The 19486-nt window shown below is 25.8% G+C and overlaps 1 long non-coding RNA gene across 2 annotated transcripts; it reads right to left on the bottom strand.

The window, feature by feature from the left end:
• Positions 1-458: 458 nt before the first annotated feature.
• Positions 459-4151, bottom strand: LOC127062097 (uncharacterized). 2 transcript variants are annotated; one of them, XR_007781060.1, is made up of 2 exons: positions 1492-4151; positions 459-891 (listed from the first exon to the last, which is right to left on the bottom strand). It is a non-coding gene; the product is annotated as an uncharacterized LOC127062097 (long non-coding RNA). The 2 variants fall into 2 exon arrangements; XR_007781061.1 differs by having other exon boundaries at positions 1265-4151.
• Positions 4152-19486: the final 15335 nt, after the last annotated feature.

The following is a 19486-nucleotide window of genomic DNA, read 5'->3' on the forward strand; positions in this document are numbered from 1 at the left end:
TAGAATTTATACTCTATCTCAATCTTTAAGAAAAAAATAAAAAGTGTAATAATGATTTGTTGTTACAAATTGAGGTAACTTTATGGGAAGTAACCATATTTAAAATATATTTAACATAATGTTTTAGTATCGAACTAATATTAGTAGTGTTTTTTATTAATAGGTGTATTAGTATTTTGATTATTTTTGTAATCATGATAGGTAGTTTTCTCATGCATCTTTTATATGTATGTGTGTAACTCTCCTAGAAGTTTTATTCATAAAACATACATTTGAAGAAAATTAATTTTTGAAATTTTTAACATAAAAGAAAATAAAATTGAAAAATTAGTAAAAGGAATAAAAATGTGATGAGATACCACAAAATATACGTAAAAATGTCTAAAAAATTCGTTTTTTAGTTCTTTCTATAATGTTCTCCTTTTTCATATTTTTTATTTTAATTTGGTAATCTAGGATAATTTTATATTCATAGTATTTATTTGTATTATAAAAATACAAATGGTTTCTACAGTATTCAGTGTATACCTATTAAAACATTATCTTCATGAGTATAACTGTGTTATTCCTTTTTTAATGAAACAAATTCGGGATTTGATTTAAATCCATAAGGTTTTTAAAATATTCTTTCATTGATGACAGTTTTCTATCATCTTTATCTAAATTAAAGTTCTTTTTCAGCCACTTTTAAAAACAATGTCGCATGTTTTTGACATTTTTCTTTATTTCGAAGTATAAGTGTTCCATTTATATTAACGATTTAATCACCTTATTTATATTTCACATATTTATATTATTTTTTTATCCTCGTTATTGTATTTTATTTCACCTAACTTGTTCCATTGAAATTTCTATAATGATCTTAATAATTTATGTAAAGTTTTTAGAAACCTACAAAATAAAATAAGTAAAAATGTATTTATAAGGTTTTTGACACCATTTAAAGGACTTGCAATACTCTTTTCGGAATTTACCAAAAACGTCATTACTACATTTATATCTATATCAAGTCATTGTGTTCTGATGAATCGTCTATCTAATATTTTAATAATTAATTGACTGTAAATTTTAATAATTAATTGTAAATTATTTACATATAACAACCAAATTCCAGTGAAATTTTGATTTATTATTTTAAGTTGTTAATTTATTTAGACAAATACTTCAGGAATTTTTATTTACCGTTTAACAATCAAAACAAGAATTGATATATTTAAAAATACTATATTGGATACTATATTGGATAGTGACCATTAACACTTACTTTTTTATTAATAAACCCCAAATAATATTGTTGGGCATGAGACATAACTATAATTTATGATACATGATCAGAAATTTCCATATTGTAACCATAAACTGATATTATGAAACTGATTACTATTTAGATATTATAATAATAGAAATAATGAAATTATAAAGAAATTTACTATATCTGATTCTAGTAACTCAAGTTGGACACAAAAATAAAATAAAACTTAATGAAGTTACCATTTTCTTTTGTAGAGTTTATAATTAACGATTGTACATCTTGTCTTGAACATGTTTTAATCATCAACATCTCTAGTTCTTCTATTTTATTTCTTCCTTCTTAAAGTCCTCGTTTATAGTCAAATGAGATATTCTTCAAGGTCTTCTTAATTACTTGGGCTTGGATGTATATCTTAATGTTAGATGTCAAGTGCTTTGACGCAATTCTTGTGATATACTGTAATTAACCTATTCTAGGTTATAACATATGGAATAATTCACATTTTACATCTGTACAACAGACCTAATTCATTAGTAAGCAGGTCATATTTTCTTGTCTTTTCTACTTCCAATGTTTGTAAATTATCTACCAATTAATGTTATTCCTACTCCAATTAAAGTTATATTCTTTTTTACATTATCAAAGACGGATATGTCAGGTTTAGTGTTCTGAGTTTTGACATTTGTCTTTATTGTATCCATTCTACTTTCAGTACTCAATATTTCCTGCACTGTGATTTTTTATTTTCTTGGAACTTTTTGAGGTCATATTTTAAGCATAATTGTAAATGTATGCATCTCATCAGTTTAGTATGTCTCCTGGCGTAATCAAAGGATAACATTCTATTGCATCTCATTGCGAGATGTTCCACTATTGCCATCTTCTCCAGTGATTCCAATTTTATATCTCATCAATGAAAATATTTCTATCTTATATGTAGCATAACGCTATTTCTTCCATGGCTCTAATATTGCTCTTCTTTAGTCATATTAAGGATCCTTTTATTGAAAAGGCAGAAGAGTTCTTAAGCTTGTATAACATCGGGTGATTCGTTTTATTTTTAATATCATTATAGAGATTTTTGTGTTGCTTTTTGGTAATTATCTTCCTATATAGTTATCCAATAAATATTGTCTTCTATTTTATATTTAATCCAAACATACTTTTCTATATGGAATAGATGAATACTACATTTCTCATCTATTTTTAAAATTACTTTTCTTTTTAATGATCGAATGATTAGGAACTCTGTTTTAATTGCGTTTTTAGTTCTAACAGCATTATTTCACTTTTAAATTCTATATTTTGAATCCTCTGCCTAGTTCATCTCTGGGCAGCTTTTCTTTAAATTCAAGTTATCTGTGAATGTTATTCCTTATTCAAATCTGTCTGATTTATTTATTGATATTGCTATATATCAGAAATTCTAAATTAATCACCCTTATATAGTAATTTATTAGTAAGATCGAATGCTCATTAATCGCTTTTACAAGATTTCTGCCGTTCAACTTAGACTTACAGAACTTATCAACTCTTTAATTACTTAATCAATTGTTTCCTTATTTATCCTACTTTGTACTGATTCTGTTATGTTAAGATACTCAAGTCCTTCAGTTTACGTAGACAAGTCGCACTATCTTCAATTATTTTCGAGTTAGTTACTGATTTTTCCTTGTTCATTTCTAATCCAACATATTCAAAAAACATTTTTGTTTCATTTATCATAGATTCTAAATGTTGTTCTTCTTATGCTAATATTTTTAAATCATCAATAAACAATAAATGGTGATATAATCATAGAGTATAACAAATTATCCATATGAATACTTGAGTATTTCCTATCCAGTTCTCTTAACAGATCTAAATATAGAATGAATAATAAAGGAGAAAGACTATCTTCTTGTATATTCTCTCTATCTTCTTTTTCAAAAATTATTTTCCATTGTTCCTTATAGAAAGTTTTACATTTCCTAAATACATTTTTAAAAATTTTATAATTCAATTTAGCATACTTATTTTTTCCAGGCAGATAATTAAATATTTATGTTCTAGAGTCATAGACTTTTTTAACATCAATCCAAACTATTTTAAATATATTTTGATTATCCTTATTAATCATCAGATTTAATAAGGCTTACTCTTGACCCTTTACACTCTTTTAACTGTACCTAGTTAGTTTTCTGCCAACAATTCTCGACTTTCTACGTCAAATTGTAATATTTTGGTTATACACTTCATAGTCAACTTATAGAGGTTAGACACGCAGGTAATCTACCTGAAGTCTTTCCCACCAGTATGTTTACCCTTAGAAATTAAATATATGATTCCCTTATAAAACCATATTTCTATCTCTTCTTCTTTTATGCAGATAGTTTTTATGGCTTGGAATAATATTTTGTGGGTGCTAATCATGTGTTTGATAAAGAAGTTGTAGATTCTGTTACTTTTCGTTGTTTTCCAGTTTGGCAAGTGTTATAGTATTTTGCAAAATTTGATATATGATAAAAAAGATCTTGAGGATTTTCCCCAGGGATATGTTCTATGTTACGTCCTGCGTCGACCCAACTTAAGACAGAACTATGTAACCATAAATAAGTAATATCTTCCTTTTCGTAGAATTAAAATGGGCATTAAAAATCCTAACCAATTTAAGGATTAGACATATGTTTATAATAAATAGGCACTAAGCCTCCTATCATTATACAAAGAGAAACGTGCCCAACAAATAGAAAGCAGGAAATACCAGATGCCAACACAGATGTGAGCACGTGCGTTGGGTCCATAGAGCCTCATCCCCAGCAGCACGCAGGAGGCTAAACTCCGGAACCGCCATTGGAAATCTTTGCCGTCAACTAGGGGGAGGGCTACGATTAACTAATGACGATACCGCGGCAAATTGCTTCTCCTTGATTGGGCAACATTCCTTCCTTTGATCGGCCGCACATATCTCGACGATATTGCTTAAACCACTTCGCTGTATTAATCTCGACGATTATTTAGATTATTACTGCTTAAGTTGTTATTAGACTATTGTTGTTTAGATCATTTCGCTGTATCCCTTATTACTTTCTGCATCAAACATAAGTATTCATCAGCTTCTACGGCTCCTGTTTTTATTTCCTTCTTCCTAAGTTTTGGCTTATGTCTAATAAGATACTCCTTAAAATTTTGTTTATTTTGACTTGAAATGACTCTGACGTGAAACATAAAGGAGATATAAGTTAAAAGATTATTTATAGCTGTTTAAAGGTAATTCGCTCATCCAATTCTTGATTAAAATCTTTTTTTGCATCAAATTTTACAAAAAAGCATACCATATGAAAAAAATATAATCTTATTCATTTTTTTACCGTTGAGTAAAAACAGTAGAAAACTTCACTGTTTCTTCATTGTTTCTTCACAATTTATCTATATCTATTGAGTTGTTATAATAAGATAACACGTAGATTTAAATACTAGTAAGATATGTACAAAATCAAAATTGGAATTTAATTATAAAATTTTCAACAAATTGCTAATACGAATTCAAAATTCCAAAATATTTAACATTTTATAAAATATTTAATAAAATAATATTTTATAAAATTTTTAAAGAATCTTTATCTGTATTTTAAAGTATATATAGAAAATTTTTTAAATTATCAAAAATATTTTCTAAATATTTTTAATATTTAATTTATGTTTAATTTATAGTATTTCTTAAAAATGAATTATATAAAATCTACCATTTATTCTTTATCTTATTTATTCAGTATTTTATTGTATATAAGTTCATTTATAATTATAAATTAAAGATGACGTAATAGATATCTTATATAAGTATATTTAAATAGCTAAATTATTGTATTTATCTGATTTAAACATTATTTTACATTATATTTTTCTTTAAATATCTAAGCTAAAAAAATATTACCCATATAACATTAGAAATTATACATAATAAAAAAGATTTTATGCATGAGAAATCAAAAATAAGAAGAACTATTAAGACTAAATCGTGTATGTTTAAATCCTAACTCAAATAAACGTATTTTTAATAAGGAACTAAATTTTTAAAATGCTTAATAAAGCAAATCAAGCAAAAATGCTAATGCCTGGACAATTGTGTTACAGAATTGTTTAAAGAAATCAGCTTTGATAAGAATTGTAAATATCGGGATCTTAAAAATGTCTTTATAAATGAAGATTATATCTATTGTCCTTTTTGTGATTTTATTCAAACCCTCATTTCAATTTAATAATTACATTAAAAATAGTAATAAATCAATGTCAAGAATCAAGAAATTAATAATAGAAAAGTATTTGGATTATACTTATGTATTTAATATGGACTGTATTAAGGAAGATATAAATAAACTTTATTTAAATAAATTTTTTAATAATTTACAATATATGAAAGAATTATAGTATAATTTTGTAAAAAAGCAGTTTGGGAAAATGGATGGTATTTATCAAAATGTGTTCCTGAAAAGATAAAAAATGAAGTTAATTATTATTCATTTAATAAAATACTCATAGATAATAAAACATCTAGGAAATTTTATTTAGCTTACTTAAAAGTTTACAGTGACCCTGTTTGGCCTTATTATTATGATATGAATAAAGGTTGTAATGCTTCTTTAAATTAGTTAGTCAGTGTGATAGATTTTGATAATCTACGAGATTATAGAATTATGATGCTCCCAAATTTTTCATTTAACGATAATAAATCAATATCTGAAGCAGATTTGTCTATAAAGAATATTAATTTTATATTGTAAAAAGACATTAAGAATAGTAATTTTATATCTAATTTAGAATAGTTAAGAATAATCTCTTACAGTCTAAAAATTCTTTTAATTATTATTGTAAATTTTCTGTAATAGCTGGTTTTTTACTGAGAAAAATAATTTGGGGATATTTATTATCAGAGGGAATACAGAACATCGAAAATATACATATATGGTTTTATGAGTATAATTCTTTTAATATCTTTGATTTTGATTGAGATATTTTCATTTATTAAATAACTGAATTTATAAAATATCAAACCATACATTTTATTGTTAGAAATATTTATGTAATTGTTTTGTATCATATTTTGAGTTATGTTTATTTTAAAAATTCCAAATAAATAATTATTATTATATTTATCATCATATCAAAAATATAATTTGAAAAATAATTTTTTATCATTATTTTATTTGGAAGAATCAGCTAATGTAGATAAACTTATATTTTTATGGGCATTTTTTTATTAAGGAAGCATAAATAATGCTTTTAGTTAATTAAGATTGTAAGTAATTTGAGCAAGTAATTAGCTAAGATATAATAGATGAGAAAAAGCAAGCTTCACATAAATAAATTCATCATCAACCAGCTTGTAAAGACAGATTGTACTTTTTTAGGAACGAACTTGGACAAGAGATTATCAATATAGAACATAAAAGCAAGAGAATGCCTTTTCAGTTAATGAATATGTTCGTAAAGTCTACAAAAACAATTCTATTGTGCACACACAACTCTGACATAATTATTGATAGTGGCTGATATTAAGGACACAAAATATCATTAGTAGTTCTCCTTTTATAGCTAGCATTCTAATGAACTCTCCTCTTGACAGAACTATAAAGTTATTTATAGAACTATAAAGGTCATTGGTCCCCTTTATTTTTAAAACTATAAATAGCTGGAAAAGGTTGATTAACATAAAGATGATAAAAACAAGTTCCTATAGAAATAAAACAATTTATTATTCACTTTATACCTAACAAACAAACGCTTAGTTTTATCCTAGGTCGCTGCAAAATCTAATCTAATATTACAGGATAGAGCAAAAATATTATATTCGTGTATTTTATCTTTTCTAAAAGAAAAATATAATTCAGAAATTACTATGATGTGAAACAATTAGCCAATCTTTAACTGAAATCTGTATATAATGAAATAAAAATCAAGTATAATAAACTATATAAATTCAATAAATATCCAAATGCTCCAAAAGAGCATTAATTTGGCTAACAGGTGGGAATGTATCCTATTCTAGATATAGTCATTATATGCGCTATAAGACAAGAAAATTTTTTAGTTTTGAAAATATAAGTTCCAGTATTCAAAGATAGAAGACAATGTTTTATAATATTATTAGATATATAAAATAAAGAAAAATAGAGACACTTAAAAATTGTCAAAATGAGTTCATTTTAATATAATCCACGTAATAAGCTACCAAGAGGTTTGATGCATATCTAATAAAAAACATAACATTAAATAAAGAGATTAAAGATTTGTAATAATATCTGGTGCAATGTATACGATAGGGAGAAGGAAGACTTTTCGTGAAAAGCTCGATATAAAAATTCGTTAGGTCATTATTTATTAGTGAAATTTATGATTTCCAACCATAAGGGACATATCTGTAGTAGTAAATATGCGTTGATACTTTAAAGGTGGTTATAAGGCAAAAACATTCCAGTTTGAGTTATGGAAAAAATGAAATTTGAAAGGTAAATAAAAGAGGATAGACAAAGTAGGATCGAAAGGTCTCGCATACTTTCCTTCCAGAAGATACGCACCCTTATTGAAACAATTGGGGGTCTCGAGTACAAAGATATGATTGTTAATATAAAAGAGTATGAAAACAATGGATATTAGAGGTTAATTAGATCAGTATGATGATACTTCTTCCCTGAGTTTACCAACCATTCCTGTTGAAACTGTCTACTGTGGATCTTAATCTGTACTAAGATTAAGATGAGACTAGTAATATATGGTCGCCTAGAGTCAAAACCAATGAGTATTGTTATGCTAGGTTTAAGTACCGTTGATTGTGTAAGGTTACAAGGAGGAAGTTTTATACTATAAGAATCTTATAGTATTTTTCAAGTGATTGGGCCACATTCAATTTGGCATTTCTCTATGCCCCACCTATAGCATTCTAAAAAAACAAGATTTTAGATTGATAATTTCTTTACCATAAAAAAATTAATTCTAATTTTGGTATAATTGTACTTTTGCTTTCACTATTTATAAACTTCAAGATTATCTAATTAAATTGGTAATAATTTTTCAGTTTAATATACTTCTAGATACAATACTTGTCACTTATGCTCCTTTGACTATTCATAACTAGGTTCTCTAGTCATCTTTATATTCTAATTTAAATATTTTTTCATTCTTCATCAAATCTTCAGTTAAGAATAATGCCAGTTGTAAAAGTTGGTATATAAATGTTATGTTATCAAATATCAAATAATTCTTGGTCCATCAATTAAATCTAAATTTAAATATAGTTATATAAAAATCTAGATATCTTTATAATTAAGATAGAAAAAATTATTTTTAGCTAATAAAGATGAAGGTTTAGTGATTGTAAAAAGTTAAAATATTTTTTTTGGTCGTGAATATATTTTTTATTATTTTGTGAATATATCTTTTTTTGTTATGTAAAAAAATATTACTTTTTATTTTGTAAATACTTAAGATTCATGTATAAATGAAAACTTTAATAATGATATCAATTAGCCTTGTTCCTTGATTCAAGAAGACTTATAATATAGAAAGAACTGTAAAAAGTATTTTTTTCTTTACTTAAAAAATATGGTATGGTTAATAAGGTGTTTAAGGTATTGAAGTCGTGCTATAATTAAAACTTAATATCTGTCAGACCCATTAAAAATTTAATATATTTATAATAATTAAAATAAATTTATTATCTTGTTATTGTTCATTAGCTTATTTTTTTCAGATTTATATTTTTTTTAAGTTAATTAAAATACAAAATTTTATAGTAGTTTAAAAATAAATAAAAATTAGTGTATATTGTAAATCCCAACATTTATTAATAATTAATTGAACTGAATTAATTGAACTGAAACTTGAATTACTGAACATTAATTGATAATTTAGATGGTAATAATATAAAAATATTGTTTTCAAATATCAATTAAAATCTAAAATGTTTATGAAAGATATATTAAAAATAAATATATACAGAAAAATTATTTTAAAATTATTAATAAATATATACATAAAAAATTAATTAAACAAAGTTATATTAAAAAACTATTTCAGTAAGAAATTATATCTTACTATAAACTCAGAAAATATTTATAAAAAAAACTCATTTGTATGAAAATATGAGATAACAAAATTAAGATAGAATTATCTATACTATATATAGAGAAATTAATCTTTACTGAATATAGGAAAAATGTAAATGGAATGATAAATGTATAAGATATATTTTTAAGGATGTTGTTTTTGATGAAAATTGTAAACATTATAATTTACATAATTTATATATTGACAATAAATATCTAAAATGTAGTAAAGACAATAAAATGATTACTACTAAAAATGTATCAAAAAATTATAAAATAAATAAATATCAAAGCTATAAATAAAAGTAAAACTTATATGCATTGGATAATTTTAAAAAAGAAAACGTGAATTATCAATTTAATAAAATAAGATGTGCCGCGAATAATGTTAGAATAACGTGCAGTAAAAGTGATAGTTGTAAGCTATATTTAAGAGTGATGTGATTTATGGAAACTTGCCCATTTTTAAAATATAATTCTAAAATACTTTTTACTAAAGGTTTTGATTAGCTTGTTTTACTATATTTAGAAAAAATTATTTTTTGTAAAATTTTAATAAATTAATTTAAAAAAAAAAAAAAAAAACGTGAAAATACTACAAGGAGTAATTCGATGTTTATATATCATGCGATAGAATTGTATGATCAGTCCTGTAGACTGTTTTGGTATGTTTGACAGCTGATTTTATATTTTTCCTTCGAGAAAATATATAAAAAATTTTATTCTGATCTTTCGTAAAAGAAAGATAAGAGCTATTCTTAATAAATCAATAGTCGTTAAAAATGTTCTTATATATGTTCCATAATAACATCTTAATAAAAGTACCTCTTATCAAGCGAATAAAATGAATATGTCGAGAATGAAACAAGTAATGAGATTACACATGTATTTAAATAAATTTTATGATGAAAAAAAGATTTTAGATATCAATATTCGTGATAATTTTTTTCAAATCCTAGGAAAAAGAGGCCATTTTACAGCACAGTTTTAGGAGTTAAAAATAAAAAGAAACAAAAGAATTACATGATTCATTATTTCTTATTATTTATTATTTATTATTTTGAACCTTACATGGCAAGATATTTATTTTCATTTTGAGTACACAAAAGATAGCATTATATGGTTTTTTCTTACAATTTTATAAATTCTAACGATAACATACAAATGCTATAAGTGTAGTTATTATTAATGTCTTATCTAATTTTAAGAAATTTATTCATGTTGTTTTGAGCGCTAAATTGAAAGAACTTTCTTTGGTATCTAATGTAAGCAGCAGAATGGTGATTTTAGATGCTAAAGATAAAATTAAAGATAGCTCGATTTCTTGTGTAATGAAAAGATTTACAACATCGTTCACCATTATAGAACAGCAAATAATTATACGACTAAAATGATTACGATATATTTAGAGCTTTTGCGATAAAAACATTTGAAAATTTTTTAGAATAAGATTCAAGGATTGATTTTGACAATTAGATAATTATTTTTTCAACACTCTTATATCTAAATTAGTTCTTAAAAAGTTCATTAACAAGTTTTGAGCAATTATATACTGTATAATGTCACGTAAAGATCGAATTATTCCTCTTGTATATTGTTTTATGAAAAGAAAGACCAGTGACAATATATTATTTCATCTCACTAAAATGATCAAAATTCGGTTCATAATTATATGAACTCAACTTTTCTTCCTGCATCTTTTTATAAAGATAATTTATATATTATCAAAGAGAGAAAATAAGATACTTTTGCTGTATAAGAACCAATAAAGTAATATGAGTAAATATGATAAGTAAATGTGATAAGCTTGGCTACATGAATTTTAATCTAATATTTGTGTAAAACATCTTGAAAAACACAGAATTTTGTTAAGCTTAAGTTTAGTTTTTATTTCTTATTTTTGCTATATTTTTTTTAGGAATTTTCTATTTAGATTTGTTTAAATTATATCGATAATGAAACAACTACAATTCCTGAGTTAACTACAACCAATATTAGCTATTTTAAAAATGATACAGATTTAAATATAGCTGATACATGTAGTATCGCTAGCAATCAAACTATGCATAATATGCTAATGTTTGCTATGTTCACATTAGATATAATTTTTAATTTAATACTTTGCAAAACATCATAGGGATTGTTAATGTTTAAAATTTGTATTTTACTTATTTTAACCAGTTTAACTTTCGTATATTTTTTCGTATATAATTCGTATATAATTTTTGTAATAAGTAACAACAAGCCTATCCCATGTTATGATATAAGAAATAATTTGTCTTGCATTTGTAAATTAAACAGTTCATTAGCAAGATCATATTTCTAGCCTTCTCTGGCTTTACCATCTGTAAAATTTCTTCTCTCCTTATGCTTACTTCTATTAGCTTATATCATATAAAAGATATAAAACTTAAAATGGAAGATATCTTAATTATTTTTATATTTAGTGGTATTATTTTTCTTGAATATAACATTTAATCATGATATTTGATTCTTTTAATCCTTTAAATAAAATGTATAGGTATATGTCAAGAAAAAAAGTTTAATATAAAATTAATGATTTCTTAATCGGTGAAAATTGTGATAATTAATAAAAAAATGTTTATTTCTTTAAGAAAATTTTGGCTAATTTATTGAGTTCTAAATGCTTGTATACCTTAATTACATCAATCATAAGTATTGCAATTAAACATTTTTGGTGTAAATGTTTAATTATTTAAATATTTTTGAAATATAGGACAAAAGCCAATTACGATAATGATTTTTACTTATAAAAAAGATTTTAGTATTTTCATACATTTTTAATTAATTTAAAATGTCATGTTAGCCTGGCCTCTGCCTGTGTAAAGTCTTAGTTATTTAATATATCGTTTAATTGGTTTTTGTTTATATCTTTTTGGTTTTTCTATTTCATGCTTCCAGGGATTTCTCACTATTTATATTTTTATTTTAATTACAATTAAAATAGATAAAATATTGTTTTCAGAATAATCAATAAACAAACTGCACTATTACACTTAACTTCAGATTACAAACATTTTAAAAACAGATTCCTAATTAATTTATATAATTTATAAAATTAAACAAATAAATCAATATATTAAAATAATATTAAATAGATAATTAAACAAATACAATCTCATTATTATTAGTTGGCATCTTTACCTAGTACTGGTATCTTTTTGATATCCTTAGAAGTGTTCCTTAACATTATATATCTTTTTTTTAAGTGAAAATTATCCATTGCCAAATATGCAAGACATTTGGACAAACTATATGAAAATAAATGAAAAACATAAATATAACGAACGAAAATATAATATTTACTTTTGTATACTCTTATTGTTTTTGACACAGAATTTAAAAAAACATGACCTTCGTGAAAAAAGGCATACTTTATAAAGGAAGAAACAGGATTTGTTCTCTACCGATTACTTACTTATTTTTTTTATTTAGAAAATGTTATTGTTAATTGTTAAGATCACGGTATAAAGATTCATTAGGTCGTATTTTATAAAATCTATAATTTTCAGCCATAGGGGGAATATACATTTCTAGTATGTAATAGATACGCGTCGATGGTTTGAATGTGTTATAAAATAAAAACATTTTTAGTCTTAAGTTAATAGAGAGACGTAATCAATAACTGTTTTTCGGATGGAATCTATAGTTTTTCGAAAAGTCTCGCAGATGTCTTCTCTATTACCTATACATAGAATTTAACATACTTATCGAAACGGTTCGAAGATTGGACTTCAAAGGTTTAGTAATGTAAGCAAGTGTGTTTAAATAGTGAATATAGGGATCAATTAGATCATTACGACGATGGTTTTCTCCCGGGTTATTATATGGCACAATTGGTATGGTATAATTCTATGGCACAAGACTGGTACCTAACAATATGCCAAACGAAGTATGCAACTAAAGTAGTACTTATCTTAAGTTCAACGAAAGGGAACGCTGCGATTTACTTGAGATCATGAGGCGTCTCGGCAAAGAGGATTGGCTGACGGGAACTCGTCACTGGAATTCACTCTTTTGATTGGTGGATGGAATGTAGTTACCGCTGGATAGGTTGATTACTCTTGACTTGTTTGGCTCGATTCCAGAAGGAGTAGAGATGATAGGCGGCGAAATTGTACGAAAGAATTTGTCGACTGTGTCGCGGTAATGAGTTCTTTGATCGCGTTTAAGCAACTTGTAATCGAACGAAATAGAAGTAAAATTGAGATTCGTCTCGATATGAATTAAAAAAATGAGTCGTTTCCGTAGGCACAACTGAGATTATTAATGTAGACTGCTTCAACAATACTTAATTTATTCAAAATAGCAATAACAAATAGATACAAGAATGATGACCGGTTCAAGACAATAATAATAACTAAAGAACAAGTAAAAATGAATAATAATTAAGAATAACCGTAACAAAGACTGAATCGAATAAATCGTATATCGGAGTAATAATCTTGTACCGCGAGAACTAGAAGAAAAATCGTAGAACAGGCGTGTGCAGCCGGTTAAGTAGGGAGCGTTGACTAATCAGCGAAAGATGATTTGCCGCGATGTCGTCATTGGCTCGTTGTGGCTTTACCTTTAGGTGGTGACGAGGTGTCTAAAGAGATTCCTTCTGGCACGGCGACTGACAGCCACCATTGGACATCTTCGCCGCCAGCTAGGAGGAGAGCTCGACGAGCCAATGACGACATCGCGGCAAATTACCCCTCGCTGATTAGATAACGTTTCTTATTTAACCAGCTACACATGTCATCTCGACAGTTGTTGTTTAAATCATATCGCTGTACTAATTACTACATTATTGCTCAGGTTATTACTTAGTTATTATTCCAATATACGATTTATTCGACTCAATCTTTGTTACAATTATTATTCGATTCTCAATTATTACTATTGTCTTAAACTGATCATCATTCTTTTTCAGTTATATTCATTGTTATTGTTTTAAATAAATTGAATAAATCTCAATTCAACTTCTATTTATAAATTGCTTAAATACGATGGAGGAATTTGTTCTTCGCGGCACAGTCGACAAGTTCTTTTGTGCAATTTCTCCACCAATCAATCACCGCCAATCAATTCTACTCTTTTCTTGAATCAAGCCAATTTAGCCGAGGATAAAGGAATCGGCCTACCCAGTGATAAATATTCAATCCACCAATCAAAAAAGTGAATTCCAACGTCGAGTCCTCAGCCAATCCTCATCACCGAAACGAGATAAATCGTAGCATTCCTATTCGTCATTAGGTAAAGGTAGGCGTCATTTAATTGGTTTGCATACGCCGTCTGGCACACCGTTGTCCAGTCCCGTGCCATAGACTGCATACAGCAGATGAAGGCCAAAAAAAGCACATTAATCTCACCTAGCAGGAACTCCTTGAAGAGAATTTATTTTCCTGAGGCCTGTTCTTCGTAGACGTAACAATACTATGGATATTACTTCTAGATTAAAAAAAGAACATGGCCAGTCGTGTATGGTTCCCTAGAGTCAAAATCCAATGAGCATGGCTGCGCTGAATTTAAGTAACCCTTGATAATCTGCTGCAAGTTTATTTCTAATCAAGGTTTTTTTATAAATAATATAAAATATAAAAAGCTTAAGAAGAGGTGGAGTCATTCTAAAATCTTTATAAAAAATTTAAAAGAAATTAAAAGAAATAAAAAATTAAAAGAAACGTTAAAAGAGAAGAATGTCATATAACAATAATATAATTAATAAAACGATTGGCAATTATCATAATTTATATTATATCAAATGTCAATTATTTTTATATTCCAATTGTAATTTTTGTTTGTTTTAATAAACAAAATAATCAATGTTTCATTAAAGTACTTAAAGTATTATGACTTATACTATGAAAATTTACGAAAAAATTGTAAATGTGTATTGCCTCTTAATATATAATCATGTAATTTATTTAGTCAGTGAATTATTATTTAGAACTCAAGTGTAACTATTACTGTTTTATGTCAATTGAATCGAATTTTAATATTATTTTAGAATATAAATTAAATTTCACTGAGAAAAATCAAAATAGAATGTGTATTGATTCATACTCAGATAAATCTTGATATAATGCTCAAAGGAATTATCTAAAATGCCTGTCACGAATTATTAGACAAAAATGGTAATGCAATAATATACAATAATGATATTCATCTATGGTCATTTTGATAGAGAATGTAAACTATGAGATATGAATAGTTTATGAATTAATTAGTTATTTATATTGTCTTAAACATGATGAATTATTAGAATTAATAAAAAACGACGATATGGTCATTAATATTAGAGAACTCCTAGGAACTCGTGGATAGATAATTGCAAATTTTTATAAAAAAGTACAAATTTAATGATTTAGGTGTACGGTATTTCTTGTTTAATCATTTTATAAAAAAAATGAAGAAGGTGAATCAGAAATATAAATTGGAGATCTTATATGCACTAAATGTCTTCCAGAAATCAATTATATCATGAATTATTTCCAAATCTTGATCTGAAGATTATAAAATATTCTGTGCAAGAAATGTTCTTTTTTAAAATATATAAACCTATTGAAACATTTTCAACACACGTAATTTTTGAGAGGATCAATGAAAGACTATCTTATATACCTCCTCATTCTAATATAGGAAATTCAAGTCAAATTGCTAATAGTTATGCATATAATCGACATAATTCTGTTTATTCAATTAATAGATTCTCTTTATCTAGTAAATATAATTCAAGACATCAAAATTTATCGTGTACAAGAGAAACTCGAGCATGGCGAATATTAATTTGAATACAAAAAGATTAAACATTTTTAATCCAGAAATTATACTTGATGTATAATTTATATTTTAATATAAATAATAAAAAACTGCATCATTAAATGAAATTTTTGGGATAAATTCGACTTATTTTTCAGATTTATTGCCGTCAATTAAAGTGTTTCATAATTTAACTTACTATCCCACTGAAAAACCAATTGTATAACAGTCTCGCATATCTGATACTCTAATAAATACTTATACAAAAAGTTTATTAATTTTTAGATTAGTATTTAGATTAATTTCATAATATATTAAGTACTAAATAATTTTTTGTTTAAAATATCATATAGCTCTCGAAACTCTACAGTATTTTCTTTACTTATCTCAATAATATTTATTGGTTTGAGTGTATTTGGTTTCTATATTATCTATAATAGATACTTTTAATAAATTTGTTATATATTATAGACGTAATATTATCGAATTTAATTTATCTGGATCAATATTTGGAGTAGGTAGCTAGATTAGTAGATTACGTTAGAAAAGTAGATAGTTAGACAGGTTAGATAAGTTAGGTAGATAGGATAAGTAGTAAATAGGTAAGTAAATAGGTTGGTAGAAAGGTGTATAGGTTGGCGGGTAGGTAGGTACATAATGGGTAAGTAGGTAGGTAGGTTGATAAATAATGCGTAGATAGATGGGTAAGTAGGTATGTAGGTTGGTTAGATAGGTAAATAGGTACGTAAAGAGGTAGATAAATAAGTAGATAAGTAGGTTAGGTAGATAGGTTAAGTAGGTAAGTAGAGCATTTCATTTTACCGATTTTAAATATATTTCTATCTTATAGCCAGCATAGCTTTCCTTTAACATATGCAAATACATTATTCTTTCTCAACCAAATAGTCGAGTTTCTTTTTTACATGTTTTCTTTATCAGCTATATTATATAACTTCTTTTTACCACATTTTTATCTTTATGTCGTTACGTAAACTGGTAATTTATGTTAGTATTTTTTTCCTATAATCTATTTCTGTTTGAATTTATATTTCTGCTTTAGATATTCTTTTATAAGTCATAGATGTGTTTTATTTTTTCTATGGAACTCTAGAATGGCAGCTTGTCTCTTATAAATTTGTTTTGTATTCTCAAAATTTATTCTAATATTTAATAGCATCATTTTACTTTTATATTTTATATTTCCTAATCCATATGCAAGTTCTTATTAAGGTAGATACAATCCTTTTTTACAGGTGGGCTGTAGATGTATTTTATAGATCATAAGAATTTAATTGTCTACTAATTTTTGTGGTTCAATCATAAAGATTTCATTGTCTGCTTCTTCTTGTGGGCAAGTCTATATAATAGTTAAATTTCGAGAGAACCTAATCATTTATTGATATAAATAGCCTAATACCATTATTTTTTATCTTGTAGAGCATTAAAGTTCTTTTATATATTTTAGTCTTTATCTTATTTAACATATTTGTAATGGTAACACTCTCTTGTCTCTATCACTCTAAAATACTTATATTCGCTTTTGTTGTATATAAACTCAGCTTCTTCTTTAAGGCTCGTTACATTAATAGCTGATTTAGATATTCATTTCCTCTAATGTTAATTTTTTTTTTTCTGTTAAAAGTTTTAAGTCATCAATAAAAAGTAAGTGTTGGAGTATAACTCATTTTCATCAAGCTTAATTTGGAGTTTAAAATTGCATGTATAGCCTTTTGCTTATAGGGTTTATACATATTACTAATAATAATGGGGATAAATTATCCTTTTGGAGTATTCCTTGTCTGATCTTCTCTTGTACTTTTTCGTTCTTTGTAATAATATCTCTCCTCCATGACTTAACTTAACATAACATAAATTTATAAATCTATTTTAGAATGTTTAACTTTTCTAAACACTTGTGTTCTAAATACTCATTCTAAATACTTCTATCGAATCAAAACCTTTCCTTACATTGATCCACATAGATTTCATTTTATTAAATTACTCTTTATTCAATGTAATGTTGATTATGGCCCGATCCTTAGCACGTTGTACCTTTTTCATAGTTCTTAATTGAATCCTAATTGATTCTCGTTTAAAATACTTGTTTTTGCTAAGTTCGAGTTGCATTACTCATGTTATGTACTTGATAATCAAATTATACAAGTAAAACACGCATGTTATTAGCCTAAAATTTTCTTTTCTTTTACAATTTTCTTTAGGGATTAAGAAAGTAGATACTCTATAAATCTAATTTTCCATACTACATTCTTTAATGTATATTTTTTCACAATTCCATAAAGATATATATACAGAGAAGTTAATTTCTTGATAAAAAAATTGAAAATGCTATCTGGGACGGCTGTTTTCCAATTAGATAATTTTGATATCACTTCAGTGAACTCTTCCAGACTATAAAAATATTCTTGTTCTTTTCCAGAGACATATTCATCAAAATAGTCATTGTTTATATCTTTGTCTTTAGTCCACATGTTGTCCAAAAATATGATTATTTCTTCAGTATGCATGCTGCATTCAATTGGCCCTTTAGCTAACAAGCCTTTATAAAATCTTCCTATGTTTAATTCGTATACTCTGTTCTGTCTTTTATATTCTACCCTATTCTTCTACATTTCTATTTTCTTCTCATAGATTTTAATCTTATTCAGATTCAATTTGAAGCTCTATTATGTCTAGTTTCTTGCACACTAATTTATTATGTTTTCATATGATTCTTCTTGCCTCCTTTATTTCGTCTTCGGAAATATTGATATAATTACATTTGTCTAAAATCTCTTTCTTGCGTTTAAATTCCTCTATTTTTTTCATGTTATTTTGTTATTTCTTTATATATTTGTTGTGCAATTTGATAATTTTATATCCGATATATCATTCGGTGGGTAAATATTTGTGAAATCTCCAACTGCTTTATTTTATCTAAGATCTCATAGTCTAATATATCATATGGGGTCTCATTTATACGATTAAAATCTAATATCTTTCTTTTTGTATTTTCCTTAGCCAAATCACTTTCTTTAATTCTATAGTATTTTTCTATTTCTCTAGCTATTGGCGTGTCAATAGTATCAATTAAAGTTTTTTTCCTTTTATTACTCTTTTGTTTGTATTACCTATTACTAAGTGGTTCTCATCTATTTCATTTAATCTGGTTTGAGAATGTTTATTGATTCCAGCAATGTTTTAAGATTTGCCATTTTCGTATTCTGTTTATTTTCCTTTGGTTCAGTTAAACTGAATGTATCTTTTTCTATCTCAGTATTCTTTCTCTCTGTTTTTTTCTCATCTTAGTTTTTTCTTTCAGAGTATTTTTTACTCTTCATTAATAGAAATATTTAATATTATTTAATTATGATGCAGTCACTAAGTC

This window comes from Vespula vulgaris, chromosome 3 (assembly GCF_905475345.1).
Source record: "Vespula vulgaris chromosome 3, iyVesVulg1.1, whole genome shotgun sequence".
In the NCBI taxonomy this organism is placed as follows: Eukaryota; Metazoa; Arthropoda; class Insecta; order Hymenoptera; family Vespidae; genus Vespula; species Vespula vulgaris.